Source organism: Protopterus annectens, chromosome 12.part0 (assembly GCF_019279795.1).
Source record: "Protopterus annectens isolate FY-2018-M chromosome 12.part0, PAN1.0, whole genome shotgun sequence".
NCBI classification, from domain to species: domain Eukaryota; kingdom Metazoa; phylum Chordata; order Ceratodontiformes; family Protopteridae; genus Protopterus; species Protopterus annectens.
This window is the reverse complement of record NC_056746.1, coordinates 988,905,053-988,921,288: the sequence shown is the minus strand read 5'-3', so window position 1 is coordinate 988,921,288 and position 16,236 is coordinate 988,905,053.

Here is a 16,236-nt window from a genome sequence, read left to right as displayed (position 1 = left end):
CCTTGTGGTGGATGCTGGCTATGCACTGGAGCCGTGGATGATGACTCCCATCAGAAATGCACACACACTCATGCAAGAATGCAATAATGAGGCACACGCACGAACCAGAATCATCATAGAGGGTGTGTTTGGGATGCTGAAATCACGGTTCTGTTGCTTGGACATATCTGGTGGAGCCTTGCAGTACTCTCCAAGCACGTGTGCCCACATCCTCATAGTATGTGCCATGCTACATATTATGATCCTGCGGAAACAGCTGCAGCAGTGATAAAATGGTGAAGGCCCTCACAGCCCACCGCAATTGCCAAGGCCATCACAGGCAAAGAGGGATTCAAACCATGAACACCCTGTGCCAGCCCCAGTAGGCAGACGGAGGCATGCCCAATATGCCTATGCCTTGGCAAAGAGGGAACGTATAGCACATATTCTGACAGTGTAGGCCCCTATGGCCTGACACACCTCCCCACCTGCACACACAGTAAATTGGATGGCACACACACACGACCACCTGTAAATTGTAATGTATAGGTGGTCTACTGTGTGAATCCTACATAGGCAGCCCTCAACCATTGTACACACAACAGCTATTAGAACAAGGTATAATGTAATCATGGATGTAGTGGCGAAGCATGGGGTGTACCCATGACAGGTATCTGTCACCCCAGCATGCTCCACCTACGGTTGTGTGAAGGTGTAGCACATTATAGTGTGTGGCTCACTGTGACATACATACCCAATGCTGGAGCACATCCATTAAACATCACTTGGACATACCATTAATAGGTCTCATCCATATGTAAACAAACTGAGTTACCCATTTGATTGCAGTATGGAGTAACAGCTGCAGTATAGTCCACATACAAAACGACATAACATGTGTACAAATCCCAGCTGCCCAAGTGGTAAATACAGTGATTGTCGTGCATGTTCCCGGTCCCACGTCCTGCAAGGGATGTAACATAATCCCGAAGGCACAAGTAATGCATGTTGGATGCAGGTCATCAGATCATGTTTAGCACATGTTAGCAGGAATATGCATTGCCCAGTGCTGGTAAGCGTCATTTAAATATGACTATACGGATATACGCGAAACAGGGCTAAGCTTCTCTGAATATCGCGCAGATCATGGTCAATGATGTCCAGAACAGGTGAAACCAGCATTATTCACCCCTGTACTAATAGTGCCTGCTCTGAAGGGTAAAATGACCACTGCCAGGAGTAGAACACGCAATCATGTACACAATCACCTAACACTAAGCTACCCAAGATGTACCAATGGCAGGTGTGTAATGTGACAGGTTCAAACACAAACGTGCGGAGTCCAGGTAACAGTATACACCGACATGTACACAATGAAAGGTGTATTCTGCCTGTCACTCTCTCTGTTTTATATATATATATATATATATATATATATATATATATATATATATAAACATACATATACATAATAGAGATAGAAAGGGTGCTAGAGAGATTTATGTTGATATATACGGATTCACCTATATCTGCAAATATGTAGATAGGTCAACGACATGTACACAACCATGGAGGTACAAATAAATAGGATACTGCCAACTATGGAATGTGTCACATACCGATACGCATAATCGCGAGGCTGAAAGACCGAAAGAACACAGTACACTAGAACCGCATGTAATATCACGATATTAAGGGACATTTAGTTATTGCTGCTGGTGTTGCGGTCCATGTAGGTACTGTGTTCAACTGTGTTTGTGATTGCCGTAGTCTGTGTATGTGTGTGTTGAGGGTGCCATGTGCATTTCCGTGGGACTGTAATGTGTGTGTGTGTGTGTGTGTGTGTGTGTGTGTCTGTTAGTGCTAACTCGGAGGTAGATCATTACGGTAGGTGTGGTTATAGCTGGCCATAGGCATACGGTTACCACCTGTCCCATTTTAAGAGAGACAGCCCCTTCCTGGGCAGTTGTGTCCTGACAACAAATATTAAAAAGGGCAAATGTCCGAGATTGTAGGACATAATTATGTCCCATATATTATGTAATAGTTGCATTAAATAGTTATGCCTGTATCTAAAAAACGTAAATGCTACATGAAACATGATAAGTAGCTAAAGTGCTACAAGAATAAGTATGTATTCAGGATAAAAGTATGTGCTAACCTGTGTACTGACCGTGGGTATGTGTTGGCTTGTAAACACTGATGTGTGTCCTGCAAATGCCCCACTATGGCCCTTTGAAAAGGTGGCAACCCATGCCAAAGGGTTCAGTCACCAACACAACTACAATGAGTGCAAATATCTGTGACAGAAATACGCAGGACAGCTGTCATTTAGTAACATTCCTTTAGATATCATTGTATTTCCGGAGGTATGGAAGTATCAACCTCACCTGCATACTATATAGAAACCAATTAACAACGGCCCAATGTATAAGCCCATAACAACCATAGTTTCAGTCTACTAACTGATAGCTCTTCAATTAGGGAAGGAGCCCACACACATATATGGAATAAGTAGAAATGCAGTCCCCACAAACCTGTATATGCTATGTACACCCACCTACATCTCCCACACACGAAACAATAGCAAAACAGTAATAACATCACAAACAGCCACTCACTCAATTACATCTGCAGAAGTGTTAACATACCTTGTGAGAGACATATTTGTAAAGGCGCCATGTGAAATCATAGCTGTTGTATAATGGAACAGATGGCGATGTTACAGGTTTTGTTTGCAATAGTCCCTTATCAGACAGGTGAGATGACAGGTACACTCACATGTAGAACCACATACTCTAGCCATCACACACAATCCACAGGGGACATGAATCCAAAATATCCGTGTCTGTACAAATAGCAGTTGCAATTCCACACAACAAAACACATACAGGCCGTCTCCCCGAAGGTAGGGCAAAAGGGCAACATCCAAGTGGAGAATTCAATTATACCCCACTGTTGCCACGTAATTGGCGAATGGAGTAGCTGCACAGCTGATGCAATAATTTACTCAGGAACACCAATTGGTGGCAGGAAACCACATGTTACAGGTATCGACGTATATAAGGATGACTTGCCAGACATTCAAACTGTATGCTCATACCATAGAACCATTTAAACAGTAAAGGTGTAAGAGAGATATTTACGAAAGTTCGGAATGCTAACAAGGTATGTAGAATACTCAGTATGTTAGTGTATGTATAGCCTGTTTTGTATTAATTAAAAGTGTCCGCAATGCATAAAGTGGGAAAAGTTATTATGTAGTGATGTCTTGCTGAGCCTAGTAATGCTTGTAGAAATTGTGTGTCCTGCTGTGGGCCACAAGGTAAACATCACAGACACCACAAGGGATGCTACATGAGGGCTTTAAACAGAACAATTCCACACCACCCACCGTCAGTGGTAGGGTATATCCAACAAGTACGTGCCATAGCAGGGGATAGTATATGTTGATATACTGTCACAGTAGGCATGTGTATGGGCATATAACGACAATAACATGCCTAAGGTGGTCCTGCTGTGCAAGTATGCTTTGCATTATGGGATAATATGTAAAATATGTGTAATGTACAGTATTGTAGGTAGATATGTCAGATATTTTAAACAGCATAACAGTTATATCATGCAAACAAAAGGTATCGTCTATTGGCATGTACAATACACAATAACAGGATACATATGGCTTGTAGTCACGGGACACTGTAACAGCATGATAGCTAATTGAAATGGAAGAGCTACTCAAATAACCATGCACAAAGGACATGTAATAGCTTCACAGGTTCATAGTGAGGTACTATGCAGTCTGGCAAGTCTATGTATAAGCCCAACTACAGTGTTTACACCGGCGGCACCTCTCTAGGGTAGTGTCCTGTCTGTGAACAGCAGAGCCATGTGCTACCTGCACCTCTGCACAGTACAGCCACTGCAGTGATCCCTGGCGTACATCTGTGTCTCCTATACACCAAGTGAGGGATCTCATAAACAGTGCTACTGAGTGTCCCTGCGTGATGTACATAGGAATCATGTTCCAAAGCATGGTGAGTGTCTGGTTTGGAATGTAACCCTCAAGAACATCCCACTCATCGTTGCATTTGTGCACATATCCATGAGCCATGTTGCTCTCAGTGGCTTTTGCTTATGTCGCTTATGTGGAGTATATCCATGAATATTGTTGTGGGCATGGGCCCTGTATGTTCAGCCGAGGTCACACCTGAGTATGCAGTATGAAAATGTGTACAGTCGTGGTGTCCGTAGTACTGTCACATACGTCAACCTTCAGAGCTCAATAATCCTCATGGTGTGTTAAATTTGTGGTATGTAAACCCGTTGCTGTTCTGTAAGGTACACCCTAAACAGGGTGTTGTACCCTTGAATGTGTGTATACGTCAGGAGTTTAGATGCACAATGGGTGCCTTTGTTCCAGCTACAAACCCAGTACAGGTAAGGGTGGCCACGTAGAAGAATATCCACGCCATATTGGCAATATGGTTATCAAAGAAGTGGGTGCTACATACGTGTGTACTAAGATCCCGTATAATGTCACATGTATGTAGGGGACTACCACCTATGTGATAGTCAGTGGGTGATTGATGTAATCCAAAGGGGATGTTCATGCACCAAGTTTCATGCAGCTTGAGGCCATGTTATCGACATCAGGTAATCCGTCACAGTGACACCCTTATGGAGGGAATCTGTATCAGCTGGTTGATCAATCATGGTGCCTTTCATGCAGTTGTCTGGAAACCTAGTCAGGGAAAGTCTCTCTGTGCTAGCCTGTACCTCAGGGAAGCATATCCCGAACATGAGGGGCCCTATGACTGAGGACTGTGGTATGCCAAGTGTAACTGAAATACAGTAGGTACTACGGTATCCTACCCTCATTGTGTGGGTCCTGTCCGTGAGCCACTTTGCATAACATCCTGAGATGTAGGGATCGATGTGCAGGTGTATGTGTATGTTGTCAATACCAGAATGGAGAACGGTGCTGAAAGCCAATGACAGGACAATGTAGGCTATGTGGACCCCCTTACCGTCATCACCTACCCTGGTAACTGTATCAAAGGAGTCCACCAGGTGTAGGAGCCATGTTCTGGCCCTAACAAAACCAACCTGGGTGGCATCAAAGGTCTGGAGCCCACCAATGTCTCTGTGAATGACTTCCATGATGATGTGCCCCATAGCCTTGCAGAACAGTCCAGTCAGGCGTATAGGGAAATAGTTCCTCTGGTTCATTGTGGCGCCACTGGTGTGGAGTGTGATAACTGTTGCTGTGCACCATTCAGGGGCCACAATGTCTGATACAAGGCTATTAGTGAATCTGGTGGCCAAGTGGGGAGACATGTCGTTCTGAGGTTTGTGTAAATCACAGCCTGGGATGTTGGACGGTCACATGGAGTCTGTGTTCCAGGCCTTAGAGAGTGCAGGTTGGAACTGTGTAGTTGTGACCGCAGGGACCCTGCAATGTTCCTGCATGGATTATGACCCTGTAGGGAGTGAGAGGGTGTAAAGTTAGCATTGAACCCATCCACCAGGATGTTGCCAACATCACTCGGTTCTGTAATGTTCCTGAGTAACCATCGTATGTCAGAGCAGATGTGGGTATTGCCATTGACTACTGACATATCTCCATAATGCTTTGTGGTACACCCTGGAATGTGTCACAGTAATGTTTACATAGCTAGGTTTGGAGGATGTGATAAGGGATCCCGGAGCCCTACTGAGGCTGATCAGTGAGCTACCCCACCCATGGGATTGTACTCCACTTTGCAACAGCCTTCACCTTTTGTTGTACATTATGTCCATGGAACTGGACCCCCAGAGTGGCGTACGTTATCTGGTGGGTACCATCATGGCTCTGTTTGGAATAGCATGATCCATGCAGTCGTGTAAGTACTAATGAAGTGCACTGGGGTATGTTTCAGCATTTGTATGTGCATTGTCTATCTGCACGGGTGTCATGACGTTTACTACTGCTGTCATAAGACGTCTGTAGTAGGCACTGTACTAATCTTGTGCTGTGTATGCCGTGAAGGCTGTGGTGCCAGGATGTGGATAACAAGGGTGATTAGCATATGTTCGGAAACTACCAATGAGGGGATAACCACTGGTGTTGAACACCAGTGACATGTTGGTAATGTCCATGTCTAGGATATTGTTGGTCTTGGTGGTGGTGTGTATGGGTTGATCCAGCCGAGTGGAGGTTACGAATCCAGGACAGCGTTGGCCTAATGTGTCAGTACATGAGTAGCTATCCTCGTTAAGTGTGGGGTAGTGTCAGTCACACATCAGTAGTACCTGTCTGAACACTACTGTCCAGTACACCAAGAAATGAGGGCCAGTAACCGTGGGGTATGTTGTTGAATCCGTAGCATGTTACAATGTGTATAGCAGTTCTGGCCACAGTTAGTTGCACGTGGATCACCTCTGATGCATTGTGCTAAGAAACCAGCCAGGAGGTGCGTACAACATAGTAAAATATGGACACACCTTAGCCGTGGGTGTTCCAGTCCAGGTTACATGACTGAAAGGTGTGGTCTGCGTATAACCTGTCAGTGCAGGTGTGCTCTGCGGAGCCTAGAGGCAGATCCCAGTCACTGCAGAGATATTGAAGTGGTCCATTATAAGGAGTGCCGTGCCTGCGTGCGTCAGAGATGATGTCAAGCATTGAGTCACATGACCCCATGTTTTGCTTGCCTGTTCCCATTCTGGTGGTGAATGTTATTGGAAACTGTGCAAGACAGGCAGTATAGGAGCAGCAAGAGCCTTACATGTTATCTGTACTCCCAGGGCTGACAGGTGCAGGTCATCTGTGCCAAAAGCATCGTGTTTTGTAGACCATGTCATTCAAAGCGGACAGATACCGGATGTCTGTGGAATGACAGCAGAAGCATAGGCAACTATTGAAGTGAAACAGTCAGTTGTTGCACAGTGGTATCTAGTCTGGATGAATGCAGAATGCTCCCCAGGGCTTGGCTGACACCTTCTGGGCTACAAGACTGGAGAGCTATTGCATGTCCCTGCACATGTAGTCTGTGAAGTTACATCTCAGGGCAGTCACACTAACATGGAGAATGACAGTTAAATTGTACCTGGTGAGGTGTGGCATGGGTGCATAGGTTATGTTGCAGAACCAGTTACCCAACAGCTAGATGTAAGCAACTATCGCCTTGTGTAGCCTGCTGAGTGGGACATCAGTGTGACTGCCTACAGAGTCACCTATGACTGGTGTGTTGGGTATGTTATAACACCCTATTGGCTGTAGTTGATGGGCACACATGAGTCTGTGGGCTATAAGTAATTGTTGCTGTGTTTGGTGATGGGGGTTGCCTCTGGTGCCTACACAGAGTATGGAGAGGTTCTGCAAATGTCGTACTCATACTATGTGTGGCCTGTGGTGGTGGAGATCATGTGATGAGTGGGGTGTGTTGCAAATGTTACACGTCCCCACATGAATGTCAGGTACAGTCTGGATTGGTGAGAGCATTACCCCCAGCATGGCTACATATGCTATAAGTTATTGTTGTTGTGTTTGGTGATGGGGGCTGCCTCTGGTGCCTACACAGAGTATGAAGAGATTCTGCAAATGTCGTACTCATACTATGTGTAGCCTGTGATGGTGGAGATCATGTGATGAGTGGGGTGTGTTGCAAATGTTACACGTCCCCACATGAATGTTAGGTACAGTCTAGGTTGGTGAGAGCATTACCCCCAGCATGGCTACATATGTGCATCTCCCACAGGCTGTAGTGTCGTATGTTGGGAGGTGAGCATTGACTGTGTACATGAGACAATTGCTCTATTGCCACATGTTCACCATATTCATCATATAGACAGGCAATAGCACTGGTACGTGACAGTTGGACATGCCTGTATATTCAACCATGTCTCACGAGATATGTGGGTTACGTGTGTACAACAGCTGTTGTATTGTAAGCAAGCTGGAAATGTAAGGACAGACAATGTACTTGTAAGAAATGGGTTGGAATGGGTGCTATAGTAATTAGTAGCTCATGAAGTGCTCACAAGTTCTGAACAAGTGCTGAGCATGAATATGCAATACAGATAGGGTGTTGGATAATATCAACCCACTGCAACCCACAAGTGGAGACGACAGTCATAATTGGAGGCACTGCACTATTACCCTGCTGAGTATGGTCTGCAAGTCTATGAACCTTTATCAATGTAGATGTTAGCAGTACAGAAGTAGATGACAATACGGATGATTTCACACTGCATAGCATACCTGTGACAGGTCATAGGACATCATCACCCATACCGTGTTCCAGCTACACTGAGTATACTAGATGTACCTTCGTATGTCACAGGAGTGTTCTACCAGTGGCCTGTTGACAAAATCAGCACTACAAAAGGTGTCAGAGTGACATGTGCATATCACACTAGTGGCAGCTACAGTAAAACAGGGTTAATGTTTTGTACTCCCCCCTCATTGTAGCCCATACCACACAGACAAATGGGAGGCATCTGTGTATGTAAGGATATGAATGGCCATGACCTAGGAGCAATAGCTGTCTCAGTGTTGTGGACAACATACAGAATGGGCTTTGTGGGTGAGGTGTGTGACATATGTGCACAATCTGACAGCTGATAATAGCATTGTCACCGCTAGGTGAATAACTCTGTACCCATTAACTACCACCTAGGCAGCGGTCAACATTGTGGACACTGTGTAAGGGATGGTGCTGTGCAGTTCACCTCCCTGAGTTGGTGACATCTCCAGGCCTATTAGGTAGTCATATGAGGCACCCATGTCATGACAGGGTGCTATCCATGAGCATGGAGATCATTGGACAGGCATACTCAGCACTCGGGTGACCAACATCGGATCACATATCACCTTTAAGGGGTATTGGCCATGCGTGGATGGGTGATACCAGCCTTCACAATCCTCACCTCCACTATGCAGCATGCTGGCAGCCTTGCATAAAGACATGTGCTACACTGTGATGTTGGACATGCTACACGTACATATCCTGATCTGAAAGACATACGTCATGGACAGCCACTGTCCTACTACAAGGATCGCCACATGCTGGACAGATCCCTGTGCCATACATGTTACATACTCCCACCATACCATGCAACCCTGTCCATCAAAGCTGTACATGTCATCTCTGTCATACATGGTGTGATGACCGCATGGTAGATGTATTATTAACTGTCTGGATCAGTAATGTGGCACTGATGCACCTCTCGGTGGCAAAATGGCTGTCGGATACAGCTAGGAAACCTTGCCCATACATGCTATATTTGATAACCATCCCGGCGAATGACGTCCGGCTAGCCATTGTCCCATGTCTATCACATGTGCAACACAGGCGATCCGTGGCAGGATGTTGAACTGCTGTACAGTGCTGTGTAGATGTATATGGCAAAACACATGCATGTAAAGGTTCCGTGTGTATGTGTGCATTGTCACTGCTCATGTCCATTAAGGCAGTGTATGTGATGATATGTGACATATACACAGCATCAAGGTCAACAGCATCACTGTGTACACATCCAGGCATGTGCTGATAGGTAAGAGCACCAGTACAGGCAAACAGACATGCCCACATCAAAACAGCATCACATGGAGTATGAACAATATAATGAGGTGACACACATATATGGTGATGATATCCAGTGCATAACGGGTGTTACATGTGTGACACAAACATGTCAGTCGTGTCAGTGTCATGATGATTTGCAAAGATAATTGTGCAAATGTACTAGATGTAATACAAATGTATGTGCAGCTGTATATCTGTACATCTCTGTGATACTGTGACCTGTCACCATCATTATGTCTTCCAGATAATGCCTCGTTCACGCCTGCCAGTGTACAGCCACCAGGAGGATGATGTCCTCATCCCGTACCTCCATGAGAACTATGAGGTGTTGTTCAGTCATGTGCCACAGCATACCCAGCAGCGTGATGACCTGTGGCTGGAACTTCGCAGGAGGGTTAATGATGTGGGTGGTCATAACCGCACCTACCAGCAGGTGTGCAAACACTGCATGGACTTGATACGACATGCGAAACAGCATGCCACTGCAATCGCCAGGGAACAAGGTGGAACAGGTGGTGGGCCACCAACCCAGCCCCCACTCACACACACCGAGGAGCTACTGGCCAGCCTGGGGACACCCTCAGAACAGCATCCACAAACACTAGCTGCCATCGTGGAGGTGGGCATCTCCCAACTAATTTGCCTGGAGTTGCCTGGTAAGTCACTATTGCACATATGACTATTATATCCCATTTAGTTGCATGTGTCACTGTACAATATGTAATGTAACATCATATGCAAGGTATGTTTACACACATGCTGCATACTACAGTATACTACCCTGTGTATGCACACATGTGCATACTATATGCTATTGTACAGGCGGATGTGTTAACATGCACAGTGCACCCTGTGGCTGTCATACAATCATGGATAATGTTCAAACTGCTGTGTCACCCCTATACAGGTACCTCTGGCGTGCCGCACAGACATCAGTCCATTGAAGGTGAGACTGTCATCAGTATCAGGCATGTTGATGCATATATCTATTCGCCATGTGGCCAGTTAACACATGTACACATGATGTATGGTCCAGTCACGATATACAGGTCGCATCTCCCATCATTCACACTGGCTACCTATGTGCATTATATACAAACAAAATGAAACACCGACATGAAACCACAGTATCTGTCATTGCTACATGTGTGGACAGCTGTGCATACAATGGTGGAGGTGTTGTTCAATGTAGGCATCTGTACTACACATTGGAACAACACATGTGTGGTACGCAAACAGTACCACATAGTGAGCTGGGATATGGGCAGCCCACAGGAGTCACCATTGTGTTATATGCCCTGCAATGGGTGCACACATTGTGATGTGCCATCTGACATGTCCCAGACATGTAGTGTTCTGGCTGCAATATTGTCACACTATTCCATAATACATACCCCACATACCAAACATACAACCCATTGTCTGCATAGCCCTGTGGATGGTGACATATATGACATCTATGGGTGTATGTCATATGGGACTACACAGACATGTGAGATAGATGGCCATCACAAACATTTGGCCAACACATGTTCACATATGGCCATGGAGGATGGCCAGAGACATGTAGCCACACAGTAGATGTGATATGTATACACCCTGTTGCACATTGTCCACACATGGTCCAACTATAGCCTTAGTTGACTGATTATACATTTGATGTTGTACACTGGACATCCTAAAAGCCTGTGCACAGCTAGTGGAGATGTCATGTAAGTCGACCTTATAAGATGTGTTGAACATCACGACTGTGTCATAGCATGACAGTAGTCACCTGTACAGCTTCCACAGATATTGACACCACATCAGGCCACATATACCATACATTTCCCTTGCTGCTGTAGGACATCACCATCAGCCGTGCACCTTGTGTGTGTGGTACATCAATGTCATGTGAGACATGGTGTATTGACAAGTCTGCCATGTGTGGACATATTTGCCAGGCAGCTAAGACTCTGTAGTAGTTGTGCAGGGGTGTCATCCGTAGGTCTTCCAGTGACCTGTCACATGACACAGCATGGTTTGGTGTGTATACACCTCAGCAACGTGGGTCACAATCCACAGTTATATCATGTGTATGCACGCAGTTATGGCTATGCAATGTGTGCATATTACACACTGTATAGCAATATAGATGCCTCATGATGCCATGCAATGGCACAGTGTCTGTACTTCACACTGTATAGCAATGTAGACACCTCTCACTACCCTTCCATGCTCATGCACATTTGCTAAATGTGCATTCTATCTGTAGGGAATACAGACAACACTGCAATGTGATACCCATTACAACGCTGTACATGTGTCAGGATGCCATTGTGTCTGACATGTATGCATGTCAATGCACACGTCAGCAGATTACATGTCAAGGTCTCTTCAGCCATGTGTACTGTTAACCTGTGCTGGTCCACATGGTGTATCACAGGAATGCATGCTTACTACCATGATTGTGTGAACTGCATGGCTACTGATATGACACCTGCTTGCTGTTGTGTGCAACCCAGGGAGGTATGCTAACTACCACTATTAATGTCTGAGCTGCATGCTGTCTGCTGTATCACATGCATGCTGAATGCCGTCTGTCAAATCACATGCATGGTGTGTGTGTTTGTCTGTGTGTGTGTGTCTGTGTGTGTGTGTGTGTGTGTGTCTGTGTGTGTGTTGTAATGTAGAGTCTTTCTTTGCATTCACAGGTGATGTAGGTGCGTTACCCTCCTGCGGTCCATCAGAGGTTAGTGTCCCCTCAGATACTAGCAGTGATGAACATATGTATATGAGGTACAGGCAGGGTTGTCAGGGGCTGAATCTGTGCCAATGGTTGCCATCCCAGCTATGTCCCCCTCTTCCCCGCACACAGTTCTCATTCCAACACATACCCCATCACCAGTGGCCATAGAGGAAGGACAGTCAGCGTGTGTTAGCTTGGATCAGGAACGCCTGGTGGCTACAGAAGGTGTGTCTCCACACCATGGTGTCAGTGTAATGATTGCAGATGTGCCACAAAAGCATGTGGCCAGTGCTGCTCATAGGGAGGACCTCTGGCAGACATGCACCTGCAGGACAGAGCGCAGCAGCTGGTGTCACCAGACGCATGTGCCAGACTGTAATGGCGACACAGGCACATGCTGAACAGCAGAACAGAGAAGGGCAGAGGCTTCAGAGGGCTACTTTACGTACTCTAAATGACAACATCCAGGCATTGGCAAATGTTCAACAGCAGATTGCTGATGTTCTGGACAGGCGATTGGGTGACATGGTCGGAATCCTTGACCGTGACATGGCAATCCGCAAGCGTGAACTGTCTGTGCTGGTAGGAGTGAGGCATAGGCCACGTGGACATAGGCCAGCTACACCACCTAGTGCAGGTCAACATGAACGAGCCACCTCACATGCCCACTCCCATAGTACAGGTAGCAGTAGCAGTGCAGCTGGTGCTGCACTGTCCACACCAGGACACAGCAGGCCATGTGGATGTGGCCCTGGACGTACCCAGTGGGGACACGGTTCCAGTAGACATGTGTCATCGGACAGTAGCCAATCTGTACCTCCACCTGGTAGTGCCCGTGCAATCCCTGTCAGGCACAGGTCATGTGGCCATGGCTGGACACAGTGAGCTATACATCCTGGTCTGTACAATCTGCAGCTGTCAATAATACCCATGTGTAGGCCTGGCAAAAGGCAGAACTGTGTGCAATCATACACGCACACAGCAAAAACATCTGTAGGGCACCGCAACACCCACATGCATAATGACCACACATGTCCAATCAAATCATCGGCCCTTACCCACACACATGATGTCATCCACTGGTGCAGCCTATGCCCCTGGCAAACATTATCACCCTGTGCATATGATGATGCCTGTGCCACATCCCTGTCATCCACACCATCGGTGCAGGGACATGCTCAAATGGTCTGATGCACAGGGTGAACAGAATAGTGAGAGAAGTGTATATTACATTAGTTGTGTACTGTTGACATGCACCAGACATACCATGTAGTACAGGTTTATAATGCATTGTTATATGTTCACAGTATGTGTCTTGGTAACAACAGTAACAGCATGTTGGTAATGATGCCCTGGTTCCCTCCTTATGGTCTACTTGCATTTGTCAACAAGTAGCAGTGTTTTCAGTTTCCCATGTGTAAATGTGGAGTACTCACAGGCATGTATGGCAATACCAGCATGCTATACGTAGCCTCAACCTGACTTAGAAATGCTACCATACGACAGATGTCCACACATCTACTAATCCAGAAGTATGTGGGCTGTTTAATAGGCTACAGTGGCTAGAGACGTGACATCTATACCAGGTCACATCACAGGTATGTTGACATGGTGGGGGGGGTTTACACAGTGGTCTGGCCGATGATAACGTTACAGGACACTTGATAGCATGAGGCCTCACTGTGTAGCAGTAATACCCTGTCACATTACAGGATGAGAACACACACAGACATACACAGAAATGCACGGTAACATACCCACACTCACGGGGTCAACAAAACTATAACGCACACTTGATAGTGTTGAGGTGAGGACCCCTGCCTATGTGGTAATCACCCTCACAGTACTGTGCACCCACATGAAGCAACACAGAGAATGAACATGTACAGGTAGCCAGTAAGGCTGAGACCGATGGCATCAACAGGGTAGTAGACTGCATCACCATGAGGGGATGGGGATCCTGTCTGTTCTGTATGGTAGCATACTCCCTCACTCCATGCACCAGACAGCCATACATGCGCACACACACACACACACACACACACACACACACACACACACACACACACACACACACACACACACACACACACACACACACACACACACTGTGGAGTTCACAAATGTCATTCACATATGGATAGCTGACATGTGTGTGATACACACACCACCCCTGCCTACATCATGCTTTCCACACTGCAGTATGTACAGATCTCTACAACAGTGTACAGGGGTGTGTAACAATTGGGATGTATTCCCCACCATATGTGGCATATATGGTCACACAAGTAAACACACATGGCAGTACTGTGAATGATACATCTGCTATATGATGATACGTCTGACAGACATGAAGCAGTATTGGCCACAATATGTGTACCCATGCTACCTTCGGCAATTGTGCTGCTATATGCACATGGGAGGATGTAAGTGTTACAGGTGTCACGTGACTTACAGTCAGTAACACCCAACCGCTGTGTAGGTTTTATGTCTTCACCGTCAAGTAACAGTAACATAGCGTACTGTTTGCACATGTAATGGTAGGATGGCTTGTGACACACCTGTGAGCCGTCCCCAGCAAACATCCATCTGCAAAGGTGGATCACCACTTTATGTACACACATCCATCCATACCTGATGTACATCCTACCGTACTGTCAGTATTTCACCATATACAGGTGTCAATGATGGGGCTGCATTGCAACTGCATGTTGTAGTTAGGCACAGATGAATTACATACATCAACTACTGCACATGCATGGTAGCTGCATGCACACCACTAAATGTACATGTGTGTTAGTCCTACATGCCTGTCATGTAGCCATGTTTGTATGCATTGCAATTGGTGGACATGTGTGATGACATACAAAACACATGGACTGTTGTATGATATGATGGGTGTCATGGGTAACTAGTACAGAGGGAATGTTTCCTCGGTTAACATTGCTACCTCATGTACTGTTAGCATTCAACAGCCATGGACCTACCTTCCATGTGCATGCGTGTGATTGCTGTAGCCACTTGTCTGCACAGAGGACAGCAAAAGCTATGCTATGTACATATGTGTGTGTGTGTGTGTGTGTGTGTGTGTGTGTGTGTGTGTGTGTGTGTGTGTGTGTGTGTGTGTGTGTGTGTGTGTGTGTGTGTGTGTGTGTGTGTGGTCCATGCACATATCCACTGCGATTACATGTATGTCATATCCAAACATGTGTGTTCTTTGGTGTACAGTGACAGTCATCTGTCACAGCTGTGTAAGACCCAGGGCCCCTGTTATGTGTAGAGCTGACCTGGTTATGTACAGTGGTATCATTGCATTGCATAACACATGATGGAACCCTGTCAGTACATGTGTAGTCTGCACAGTTGCTGTAGACCTATGTACAGTCCACTGGTCATGAGTCACACGGTGTTGTGGTAATGTATGGATGTGTGTTGCTGGTCCAAGGACATGGTGATGTCTGAGGGCTACATAGTAGAATGCTGCATTTACCTCTGTGATCTGCACCTGAGACATCTGTGATGGCTCTTGAGTGTGTACTGGTCAGTACATGTGAGTGTCCTTCATGTATGTGGGGACAGTAACACCATACTGTGCCCTTCCATGTTTAGAATCCGTGTGCATGCAAGACAGCACTTCATGTACGTGGGGACAGTAACACCATACTGTGCCCTTCCGTGTTTAGAATCTGTGTGCATGCAAGACAGCCCTTTGCTACTGCTAAGTGTGTGAGCATGCCCAGTACGCCGTTGTGTAGATGGACACACAGTACATTCCAAACTGTGCCCTTCCGTGTTTAGAATCCATGTGCATGCAAGACAGCCCTTTGCTTCTACTAAGTGTGTGAGCATGCCCAGTATGCTGTTGTGTAGATGGACACACAGTACATTCCAAACGGACATGTGATACTAAGTGTGTGAGCATGCCCAGTGACACCTTGTGTGGGTGATGTGCCTCTGTGT